This window comes from Rhinolophus sinicus, chromosome 2, assembly GCF_057876585.1.
Source record: "Rhinolophus sinicus isolate RSI-liver-muscle chromosome 2, RSI-T2T, whole genome shotgun sequence".
Taxonomy (NCBI): Eukaryota; Metazoa; Chordata; class Mammalia; order Chiroptera; family Rhinolophidae; genus Rhinolophus; species Rhinolophus sinicus.
The window spans coordinates 73,222,351-73,234,457 of record NC_142502.1 but is presented as its reverse complement, the minus strand read 5'-3'; the positions used below and the strand labels follow the sequence as shown (position 1 = coordinate 73,234,457).

At 37.3% G+C, this 12,107-nt stretch overlaps 1 protein-coding gene and 1 non-coding gene across 2 annotated transcripts in view; both read left to right on the top strand.

The window, feature by feature from the left end:
• Window positions 1-12,107, top strand: part of CD109 (CD109 molecule) — a 208,463-nt gene that overhangs the window by 62,346 nt on the left and 134,010 nt on the right. Inside the window, exon 2 of the mRNA XM_019749315.3 lies at window positions 5,754-5,793. The gene's annotated coding sequence lies outside the window, so the exon portion shown is untranslated. The remainder of the gene's footprint in view (window positions 1-5,753; window positions 5,794-12,107) is intronic.
• On the top strand, window positions 465-538 carry TRNAI-GAU (transfer RNA isoleucine (anticodon GAU)). The gene has a single exon. It is a non-coding gene; the product is annotated as a tRNA-Ile (tRNA).

Below are 12,107 nucleotides of genomic sequence, written 5' to 3'. Positions count from 1 at the left end.
ACTTGAATATGCATGAAATTACCTGGCAGATCCTTTTAAAATGCAGGTTCAGATTTATCAGGTCTGATGTGACAATTTTATGTCAATTTGGAGGGTGTTTTTGGATGAGGTTACCATTTAAGTTGGTGAATTCTGGGTAAAGCAGTTTGCTCACCATGATGTGGGTAGATCTTATTCAATCAAAGTCTTGAATAGAACTGAAAGGCCAACTCCCTGAGCAAGGGGGTATTCTCTAGAAGAATGCTTTCAGACTTCATCTTCACCACGGGCTTTCCGGAGTTTCCAGGCTGCTTGCCCACATTGCAGATTTGGACTTGCCAGCCTTCATAATTACATGAGCTACTTCCTTATAATAATTTTTACACACCCACGTCCTGTCAGTTCTGGTTCTCTGGAAACTCTGACTGATACATCTGGGATGGACCTGTGATTCTGAATTGCTAAGAAACTCACAGGGTAGGGGCAGCTGGTTAGCTCAGTTGGTTAGAGCATGGTGCTGATAACACCAAGGTTGCGGGTTCAATCCCCGCATAGGCCACTGTGAGCTGTGCCCTCCTTAAAAAGAAAAAAAAAAATCTCTCATTCTAGTAAGGTATTGCGCTCATGCGTCATCAGCCAGGTGACAGCTCAGAGCTGCTGTCACCAAGAAACTCACAGATGACCACACTTTGAATAGGTAGTTATAGAGGATTTGGACCAGGGAATAAAGATTCCAACAGATTCGAAAGATTTCAAACCAGAGGAAGTCCTTTTCTTAAAAAAATACACTTTTTATTTTAGAAGTTTTAGGTTTACAGAAAACTTACAGAGATAGTGTAGAGAGTTCTCCATACCCTTTGCCTAGTCTGAGCAGAGGTTAAGATCTTACATTAGTATGATACATGGGTCACACCTAATTAGCCTATTGATAGATTGTTATTAACTGGAGTTCATACTTTATTCAGTTTTTTTAGTTTTCACTTAATTTTTTTTTTTCTGTCCTAGGATCCTATCTAGGACACCACATTACATTTAGTTGTTGTGTCTGCTTAGGCTACTCTCGACTGTGACAGTTTCTCAGACATCCCTTATTTTTGCTGACCTTGACCATTTTGTAGAGTACTGGTAACTTTTATAGAAAGTCTCAGTTTGGGTTTGCTTGATGTTTTTCTTATAACAAGGCTGGGGTTCTGGTTCTTTGGGAAGAAAACCACAGAGGTAAAGTGTCATTCTCATGTAACTGCAAGGCAATGTGCAGTCCATATACTTTGATCACAAGTGATTATCACTGGTCACATTAAACTTGTTCACATGTCTGCGATAGTGTTTGTCAGGTTTCTCCCCCCCCGTAAAGTTGCTCTTTTTCCCCTTCCCTATCCATACTTTTCTCTTTGGAAGGAAGTCAGTACGTGCAGCCTCTACTTGAGGCATAGGGAGTTATGCTCCACCTCTTTGAGGGGCAGAATTCTTTTGTATGAAAGTTTTGTCTGTTTTCCCCCATTTATTTATTTATTATTTATTTATTCATTCATTTATTACTATTGGTTTGGGCTCATGGTTACTTATTTTATACTTTGGGTTATAATTCAACACTATGTTACTTATTTTCTTGTCCAAATTGTTCTAGCTCTGGTAATTAGGAGCTCTTTCAGTTAGCGCCTGTGACCCTTTTGCATGCCCCTGTTGTGTTTTTTGACCACTACCTTACTTTATGGTATAATAAGATGTTCCATATTCATCCTATATAGTCTCTGCTCCTGCCATTTCTTCAAAGTGAATAATATTAGAAACCAAGATGAGCGCTGATGTACTTCTTGCTACTGCATTGTCATTGATTCTAGGCCCAAAAGTACCTCTCAAAAGAGGTACTTTTGTTTTTTGTTTCATTTTATAGTCTTCTCAAGAGGATTTAAAAAAAAGTATAGGATGACACCTTTTTCTTCCTTATATCTGGCATTTACTTCCTGACTGCTCATAGCCATAGAAGATTGTTGTTGATGTTATTTATTTTTTGGTTGACAATTCCTTCCTCTACCAACATTCTAAACTAGTATTGTGCAATAGGAATACAATGCAAGACACATATGTAATTTAACATTGTCTAGTATCACATAAAAAATTTAAAAAACAAAAATAACCCCAAGGATGTGAAATGAATTTTATAATACACATTATTTAACCCAACATATCAAACATTTTATTAATTCAATAACTAATCAATATAAAACTCTTAATGAGATATGTTACATTCTTTTTTTAGTACTAAATCTTTGAAACCTTGTGTGTGTTTTACACTTACAACATATCTTCATTAGAACCAGCCACACTTCGAGTGCTCTTGGGCTCCCAGATTGGACAGGGTTTATTTCTCCCCTCAAATCCTCCTGTCTTTGGATGGGAAAAGAATGTCTTCTGAGCTAGTGCCTAGTTCAAAAGATTCTAGCTGTTTTCCTCCTCTGTAACATGAAGATAATAATAGAAATAGATATAGATAAAAAGAAATAGATAATAGAATCTCATACAGTTGTTGTAAGGATTAAATAAGATAATGCATGTAAATCACACTACATGATGGGCAGTAAGTCTCTATAAACATTAACTATTATAATTTTTATTGTTAAGTTTGTTTTCCAAAATGAGCTTACCCATCTTAGGAACTCCCTTTTGATGTCCACTATACCTATATCACATTCTATCTGAACTTGTGTAGTTAGTAGTTGGCTGTGTAACTGTTGTAGTTCCCCTTTTGGTGACTGTAGGTTTTCTAGGAGCTGGTACCAAGTCTTATTTACCTTTGCAAGCTGAGCCATTCCTAACATTGGCTCTTTCACTGTGCTTGACATGTTTCACAGTGCCTTATCATGTTGGACTTGAGGAGACTACTAAGGTGAGAATTTCAAATAGACAGGAATATATATAGTGAGTAAAAAATTGAATGGAGGGATGAATATTTGAACCACTAAATTTAGAAATAGTAAAACTGGTAAAGGAATTTTTGGATGAACAGTGTGACACTATAAAATAATCCTGTCTTTATTCCACCTTTTCCTCTAAAATAATTATAATCACAATTAAAATGATTATTGAGATATAATGGTTATTGAGGTATTTTATTCAATGTTTAAATTTGTTTTTTGCCAACTTGACAGTTAATCATCTGAGAGTTGATTAAGTTAATTTCTAAATTCTTTCTCATTTTGTGATTTTGAATCTTTAGGATTTATTAACTGTTTTCTTTAAGAAACATTTCACCATTTGGAGACCTTTTCCTCATAGAGTTCTGTCAATTAAATTCCACTACTCATTTTTGTCTCATAATATCTTTGTATCTTATAGAGAGTATTAGTCAAAATATTTGCTCAGAAAATAGATTTATGCAAAGGAGAAACACTAAAACACTAAGTACCACACAAATCAGCCCAACTAAAACAATGACCTCATGTAATTAAATAAGGAGTTTTAAAGTATTTTAAAAAGATATGATTAATAGGAAAATTTTCTTCAAGTCTGAGTTTTCTCTCTACTCCTGTATTCTCCTTGCAATACTTTTTCTTTTCAAGCATCACAATTCCTGATTTCAAACTTTATTACAAAGCTATAATAATCAAAACAGTGTGGTACTGGCATAAGAATAGACACATAGACCAGTGGAACCCATTGAGAATTGAGACTCCAGAAGTAAATCCATGCATATATGGTCAGCTGATATTTGACAAGGGCACCAAGAATATTCAATGGGGCAAGGATAGTCTCTTCAATAAGTGGTATTGGGGAACTAGAAGAGGAAACTGGATCCCTATCTCACACCAGTCACAAAAATTAACTTAAAGTGGATTAAAGACTTAAATGTAAGACAGACTGTAAACTTCCTAAAAGAAAACAGGGAAAAAGCTCCTTGACATTGATCATGGCAATGATTTTTTTGGATATGATACCCAAAGTACAAGCAACAAAAAATAAGTGGGCTACATCAAACTAAAGAGCTTATACACAGCAAAAGAAACAATCAACCTACAGAATGGGAGAAAATATTTGCAAACCATCTATCTGATGAAGTGTTTGTATTCTAAATATATAAGGAACCCATACAACTCAATAGCAAAAAAACCAAACAATCTGATTTAAAAATGGGCAAAAGACTTGAGTAGACATTTTTTCAAAGAACATACGAAAGGCCAAAAAGGTACATGAAAAGATGCTCAGTATCACTAATCACCAGAGAACTGTGAATCAAAGCCTCAATGAGATATCGTCTCACACTTGTCAGAATAGCAATTATCAAAAAACAAGGGAATAACAAGTGTTGGTGAGGATGTGGAGAAAAGGAAACCCTTGTGCACTGTTGATGGGAATGCAAATTGGTACAGCTATTTTGGAAAACAGTATGGAGATTTCTTAAAAAATTAGAAATAGGACTGCCGCATGACCCAGCAATCACACTTCTGAGTGTATATCTGAAGGAAATGAAAACACTATCTTGAAGAGATTTCTGGACACCCATGTTAATTGCAGCATTATTCACAATAGCCAAGATATGGAAACAACCTACATGTCCACCAAAAAATAAATGGATAAAGAAAATGTGATATGTGGTATAAGATGAATGAGTTCTGGGGATCTAATGTACAGCATGGTGATTATAATTAACAATACTTTATTATATACTTGAAAGTTGTTAAGACAGTAAACCTTAAATATTATCACTACACACTCACACAAAGAGGTAATTGTGTGAGGGGATGGAGATGTTTAACTTTAGTGTGGTAATTATTTTTAATATATGTGTGTATCAGATCATCATGTGCACCTTAAACTTACATGACATGTTATTAATACCTCAATAAAGCTGGAAAAAAGGTTTCTCCTTTCTCCTGTTAAAATATCATCCACATGTACCTCATTGTTATCTCTCTATAATACTGCACTCAGCAAACACTCAAAATGAAAAAGGATGAGAAAAGATAAATACAAATAGATGTGCTGATTTTTCCCTGAATCATTTTGCATATGTATGCTCTTGGGTGAGTGCACCCCACTTTGGAGACAAGTGTGTCTAGAGGATGAAATCCAAATTCTTTGGTATAAAACACAAAACCCTTACAAACTGGCCCCAGTTTCCTATCTCTTCTTTCACCACTTCCTGCCACCTGCTGTGTGATTTACACATTGGACTACTCACTGAACCTTATATGTATCATTTCTTTGTGTTGTTCTCTCTACCTGTTCACTTCTTTTGTGTATGGTGAGTTCTTATATGTCCTCAGACTAAAATATCACCTTTTCTTTAAAGATTTCTTGACAATCTTTCCCTTTTCTGTGCTCTCATGTATATTGTATATACCTTTATTATAGCACATTGTGTTAACAGTTATCTGAGACAGTTTAATAGTGTGTGAGTCATTCCTTGAGAGCAGGAACATTGACTTACGTATCTTCCATTCCCAGCTCTAAGCAGAGAACAGCTTAAGAAATATTTATGGAGCCTCAGATTATGTGCAGGGCCCTGTCCTGGTTGCTCTGGGAATACACAAATTATATAAACATGGTTTCTGCCTTCAAAGAGTTTATAAGTAAAATGTACCTCTAAGGAAATGTTTCTTAGTTACTGTCCAATGGAATTATAAATATTACTCTAACAATTATGAAAGAGGACATATTTTTTATTTATATTTTCTAGAGAGCAAGTCATGTATGATTAATGTATTCCTCAGGGGGAGAGCAATAATATTTTTAGGAAGGAATTTCAAAAATGGATATCCTGTTTTTTGTTTCAGGAAGCTGTACTGTCATATGTCCTCAGACAGTGATCAAAATGTAAGTAAAATAAGATAGGTAAATGTTCACAGTTTTATGTCATGTCTATATGATAGCATGCACTCAATTATTTTCATGGCAGAGTTTAAATTTCTTCAGTGCTTTACAACTTATAAGTTGGGTAATTCTTGTAACATACAGACACATGGGTATTAGTATAAATATTTTAAAGAGGGAAACTAATAGATGGCCATTGAATGAAGTGATTTGTCCAAGGTCAGTGAGAGTCACTATTACAATTCAGATTTATTTCCTTTTCTAGTATTCAAATCTTACGATGGTGCATCTTCATAATTTCCTTTATTTTTTATACCTTCTATGTTACCTTTGTACCTTAAAACTTTTGAGTATAATTTTGTTTAGTCTTGAAAGTCATTTCAATGCTAAGAATATATGTGAAGTCAATTGCTGTGTACAACTTATATGTAATTTTCTTTGTCAATTTTATTTCATTTGCTCACTACAGGGGAGCTGAAAAAACAGCTACATTAAATAAAAGATATAAGTAATGTTGTCTCTGTGAAAAGCCTAGAAGAGACTGATATGTAAAATTTAAAAACACTGAAAAATTTGAGAAGATATGTCATAGTTTTATCTCTTCAACTTCAGGGAGTTAAAAATAAATCAATTTTCGCAAATGTTGTGAACATCAGTGGAGCAGATAGTAAATCAGATAGGAAAATTACACAAGAAGCACAAGATACAGAATGACCTTCAAATCATCTAAAAGTGCATGCAAAGCAACTCAAAATCGAATGACTCAGGCAGATTAGAAGATTAAGGTTCAAATCTGTTCTGCTATGTGAAGCTACAGTGCTGTTGAGCCAGCCCTTCCTGATAATCCTTTTGGTCAGATTTTTTTCCACTTATACATTCATATTTTCTGACTAATAAAGCACATACTGGGGGCCGGCCCGGTGGCTCAGGCGGTTAGAGCTCCATGCTCCTAACTCCGAAGGCTGCTGGTTCGATTCCCACATGGGCCAGTGGGCTCTCAACCACAAGGTTGCCAGATCAATTCCTCGAGTCCCGCAAGGTATGGTGGGCTGCGCCCGCTGCAACTAACAATGGCAACTGGATCTGGAGTTGAGCTGCACCCTCCACAACTAAGACTGAAAGGACAACAACTTGACTTGGAAAAAAAAAAAAGTCTTGGAAGTACACACTGTTCCCCAATAAAGTCCTGTTAAAAAACAAAAACAAACAAAAAAAACAACCCACATACTGGCTTAGAAACGAACTGTAGTTATAACAGAGAAGACAATGCAGTCAATGGAATCTTGATATTAAAAAGTGTTACAGCATCATGATAACCTGCCCATTAATACATCAACACCTTATTTTGCCAACGGATGTGTTATTAAAGTTTTATATAAATCCAACTATATTTAAGATGGCACATGAGAGTTTGCTGGTTTGTAGAGAAGCTATGATTAATCCTGTTGTAGAGGAATAGCTGAATTTTCATTTTTAGCTATTCTTTTAATAGGGCATATTTATATTGGTTTTCCCTACCAGTAATTTAGAAAGAAAATGCAGTTATGTTTAAGTTATATTTCTAACTGAGTTCTTCAGGAATAAAAATCGCAGACATATAAATCATTAGTTATAATGCTAATAGATCAGAATATTAAAATTTGTTTCCTTCTATTTTCAAAAATTCCATCAGAACCGGTTACATCAGTGAGTGAGGTGAATCTAGTCTCCATCAAGAGACCCCTTTTTGTTTGTCTACAGACAAACAAGCATCAAAGAACAAAAATCCAACAACAAACTCAATATACAGAATGAGATTGATCACCACCCCCACCCCCAATCTCAAATATAAACCAACAGCAAGATATATAATGATGAAATGCAGTGCCATCCTTGCATATAAAGGAAAGCACTTAAACTAGGTCTCAGTTTTAACTTATAAGATGAGGCTATAAAATAATGAGATTATGTGAAAGAGAGATTTAAGAATTGTCTCTTAAGTGAGTTTTAGGAAGAAAGTTCCAAAAGTGTTTTGAGGGACAGAGAAATTGGAGAAAAGGTAGTTAATCTGTTAAAACTTGTATTGTCTTTTGTGTTAGTTTCTGTTTATTTGAAAAAAGAAATCCCAATAGTTTATTGCTTTATGGTCACATTATTGTCTCTCATGTAGCCAAGCTGTTATAGTGATGGCAGCAGAGGCAAACCCCATACAGCACATTTCAAGGAGAATAACATCAGTGAATTGACAAGGAAAAACTGTCTTTTATGGGAACTGCAAGGTGGGGAGGACTGTGACCCGAAAAAAAGATGGTCAGAGTTAAGCCAGAATCTAAAGTTTTTAACTTCTTAAAACAACACAGTGCCAACAGTGCTTGCAAGCTATAACTCCTTTGGTAAAAACACACCCACCACCACTTGGTCCGATGTAATAGGATACATTGGACACAGTACCTGCTATGTATCAGACACCATGGTAAGCACTTACACATTATTGAATTCTCAAAGCATCTATATGTCTAGGTATATTAGTTTCATTATATAGCTGAGGAAACCTGAATTCACAGAGAGGAACTTGCTTAAGCACAAGGATTAGAAAGTGTGTCTGTCTTACGAGTACTCCAAATCCCATATTCTTTCCCTGCTGCCTTCTAATAGATCACCTATGTAATTCCTTATTCACAGGCTGCTAAAATTTGCTTTGGTTCAGGTATTGGTCCACCATTTAAGACCACCGTCAATGGGAAGGGACTGAGGATGAGAGCTAATTGGTATGCTGCAGAGTGCATAAGGTTAGAACTAAAGAGGCCAGATCCTATCAGGTCCAAGGGTCTGGCAGAGGGTTGGAAATGGGGACCCCTAGAGGTTAGAAGGCAGGTCAACACAGGATGCCAGAAAACAAGGATAAATAATTTTTTATGGTACTTTGTTCTAAAAATTACCAAATGGCCTAGGAAGGATATTTTGGAAAACAAAACTCAGTCCTGGTCCATACTTCAAGGACTTTCCAAAAGTGGTGCGGGTTTGGACTGGGGTAGGGTCTGCTGCCCTCTTTACTTCTGATAGCTTTTGTTGTGTCTCATTGTTGATGTTTTCTGATTACTTAGGAATGGGAATGAGTAAATAAAATGCTATTACGTAGGTCTAAGGGAATTAAAGCTATCATACCATTGTAAACCTTGGAAGAGACTTTCAATGATAGCTTCAGTTCTGTCTCAGAGTCATCATTTTTCATCTGTGGCTTTTTGTTTTTTTCTGATTTCTTAGGCAAGAGAATTAGTAAGTTGAGTGCTATTACCCTACTTTTGGATGAGATTGCCAGTACAACATTAAAAAAAATTCTAGCTACTACCCAGTTAAAATCCAGTCACTCCTCCAGTCACACTGGAGTCACACTGTCCAGGAATTGCTGTTTTAACTGAAACCTAGGCTGTTGTAATCAAGTTATTTATGCTCTTTAGTCATGGAGGAAACAGATCAGCACAATTCTTAAAAAAACATTTCAAAGCACATGCCTTAGAAAAAACTTTTAATTATGAAAAATTTTAAACATGCACAAACGTAGAGGAAATAGAATAATAAAGCACTATTAACTATTTACTTGATTATGATGATTATCAATGTTTCGCCAAATTTGTTTCATCTGTCTTTCTACCAACTTGTGTCTCCATAGCTCTCCCTTTCCCCACAACCATCACTGGGCTATTGTACAGCAAATTCCAGCCATCATTTTATACATTTCAGGAAAGGGCTTAAAAGATAATGATGCCAGAGAAGGTCCAAGATGGCGGCAGAGGTAAATGCTATGCTTAGCAGTGGATGGCCTGCAGTGGCCTGGAAAACTTTCAGTAGTGGGCGGTAGCCTTAGAGTGTGCTGCAGCCCCTCTTGGGCAGCTCTTGGGGGATCTGTGGGCCCCATGTGAGTGGTGGCTGGCTGTGGTGTTCTCAGGGTGTTTTGTGGAGTGGCCACAGGCTCAGCACTGAATATGCATTAACTTTATGAAAACCACTGGCCATACCCCATGAATCCCTGGGACGCCTTTCCACCCAGCTAGCATACACAAGGGCATTCTTGGCTGCTGAGTGACCAATCTCCACCCCACAAGCTGCTGGAGGCTTGTATAGGCAGGTGGCCTGTGGCAGCCTGGGAAGCTTTCGGTGGTGGGTGGTCAGCCCCAGCTTGTGCTGCAGCCTTTCCGGGGTGGCTCTAGGATTCTGTGGGCATGTGGTGAATGATAGCTGACCATGGTATTCTAAGGGCAATTTGGGGAGTGGCCACAGGCTCAGCACTGGCAGAAGAACTGGATCTATAATAACTTTGTGAAAACCACCAGCCATACCCCATGAATCCCTGGTACCCAGTCCTGCCCAACTTGGGTGGTATTGCTGGGGGCAGTCTCAACACCAGGTCAACCAGCTGGTTCTGTGTACCTAAGGAGGCTCTTTCAGCCATTGAGCCTTATGGGAAGCTGGCAGGTGTCAACAGGCCTAGGGGTTTTGGGGTCTTTTTCTAAGCAGCTCCAGGCCCAAAACTGGTGGCAGCCATCCTCAGTTCACAGTGAGGCCACCCCCATATGACTTCAGCTCCAACACCGGCAGCAACCAATTGCATATAACTTTGTAGTTCCTACCAGGTAGCCCCAGGCAAGTCACAGGCAAGGCTGAAATTGGCCTGCAAGGGAGCACCTCCCAAGAGTCACCAGAAACAACATACCCAGAGGCCAGCCCAAGACCATACCAGAACAGTACCCCATTAGCTCTATAAGCAGCACACCCAAAGGGTGGTAACAGCAGACACAACAGGCACAAGAGCTACACAGGCAAATCCTCCTCTGAGGGGTCAACCCCCACACAGCAGCTCATATGCTGTGGATATAGCCAGTTTTTACAGCCAGTCTTTCTGAGAGTCATTCCCACCTACTGATGCAACTTAAGCAATTAAGACTCATCTACAACAGGAGAATACTCACAACACACACAAGGGATGCTCCTGGAACACATGCATAGGTGATCAGAGAGACTGAACCACTGGACCACACAGGACACCTACTACATAAGGCCACCCAGTAAAGACTAGGGGACATAGGAGATCTACCTAATACATAGAAACAAACACAGAGAGGCACCCAGAATGAGGAAACAAAGAAACATCCCTAATAAAAGAACAAAAGAAAACTCCAGAAAAAGAACTAAATGAAATTGAAGCAAGCAAAGTACCAGAGACAGAGTTTAAAACACTGATTATAAGAATGCTAAAGGAACTTAGAACTTCAACAGAGAGATAATGGTAGTAAGCATAAAGAAGGACACAGAAACCACAAAAAAGAACCAGTCGGAAATAAAGACTACAATAACTGAAATGAAGAATGCACTAAAAGGAATCAACAGCAGATTAGATCGAGCAGAGGACTGAATCAGTGATTTAGAAGATAAACTAGCAAAAAACACCCAAAATGAGAACAACAAAAGGAAAAAAGAATTAAAAAAAAAAAAATGAAGATAGTTTCAGGGACCTATGGGACAACATCAAGTGTATAACACTTACATCATAGGAGTACCAGAAGGAAAAGAGGGAGAGCAAAGAATTGTGAACCTATTTAAAGAAATAGTGACTGAAAACTTCCTTGGTAAAGGAAATAGACACACAAACCCAGGAAGTACAGAGAGTCCCAAAGGCCCACACCAAGACACATTATAATTAAAATGGCAAAAGTTGATGAGAAAGAGAATCCTAGAAACAGCAAGAGAAAGACAACTAGTTACCTACAAGGGAGCTCCCATAAAACTGTCAGCTGATTTCTCAACAGAAATCTTGCAGATGAGAAGGGAGTAGAAGGAAATATTCAAAGTGATGAAAAGCAAGGGCCTACCACCAAGACTACTCTACTCAGAAAGGCTATCATTTAAAATTGAAGGAGCGATAAAGAGCTTCCCAGAAAAGAAAAAGCTAAAGGAATTCATCACCATCAAGCCAGTATTACAAGAAATATTAAAAGGACTGCTTGAAGAAGAAGAAGGGGGAAAAACAAACAAACAAAAGATCAATAATATTAATAATAAAATGGCAATAACTACACACCTATCAGTCAGTTTAAATATGAATGGATTAAATTCTCCAATCAAAAGATATAGGGTAGCTGAATGGATAAGATAACAAGACCCATACATATGCTGTCTACAAGAAACCAACCTCAGATCGAAAGACACAGTGAAAGACAGACTAAAAGTAAAGGGATGGAAAAAATTATTTCACACAAATAGAAATGAGAAAAAATCTGGAGTAGCAATATCTATATTAGACAAAATAGACTTTAAAACAGAGACTATAATAAGAGACAAGG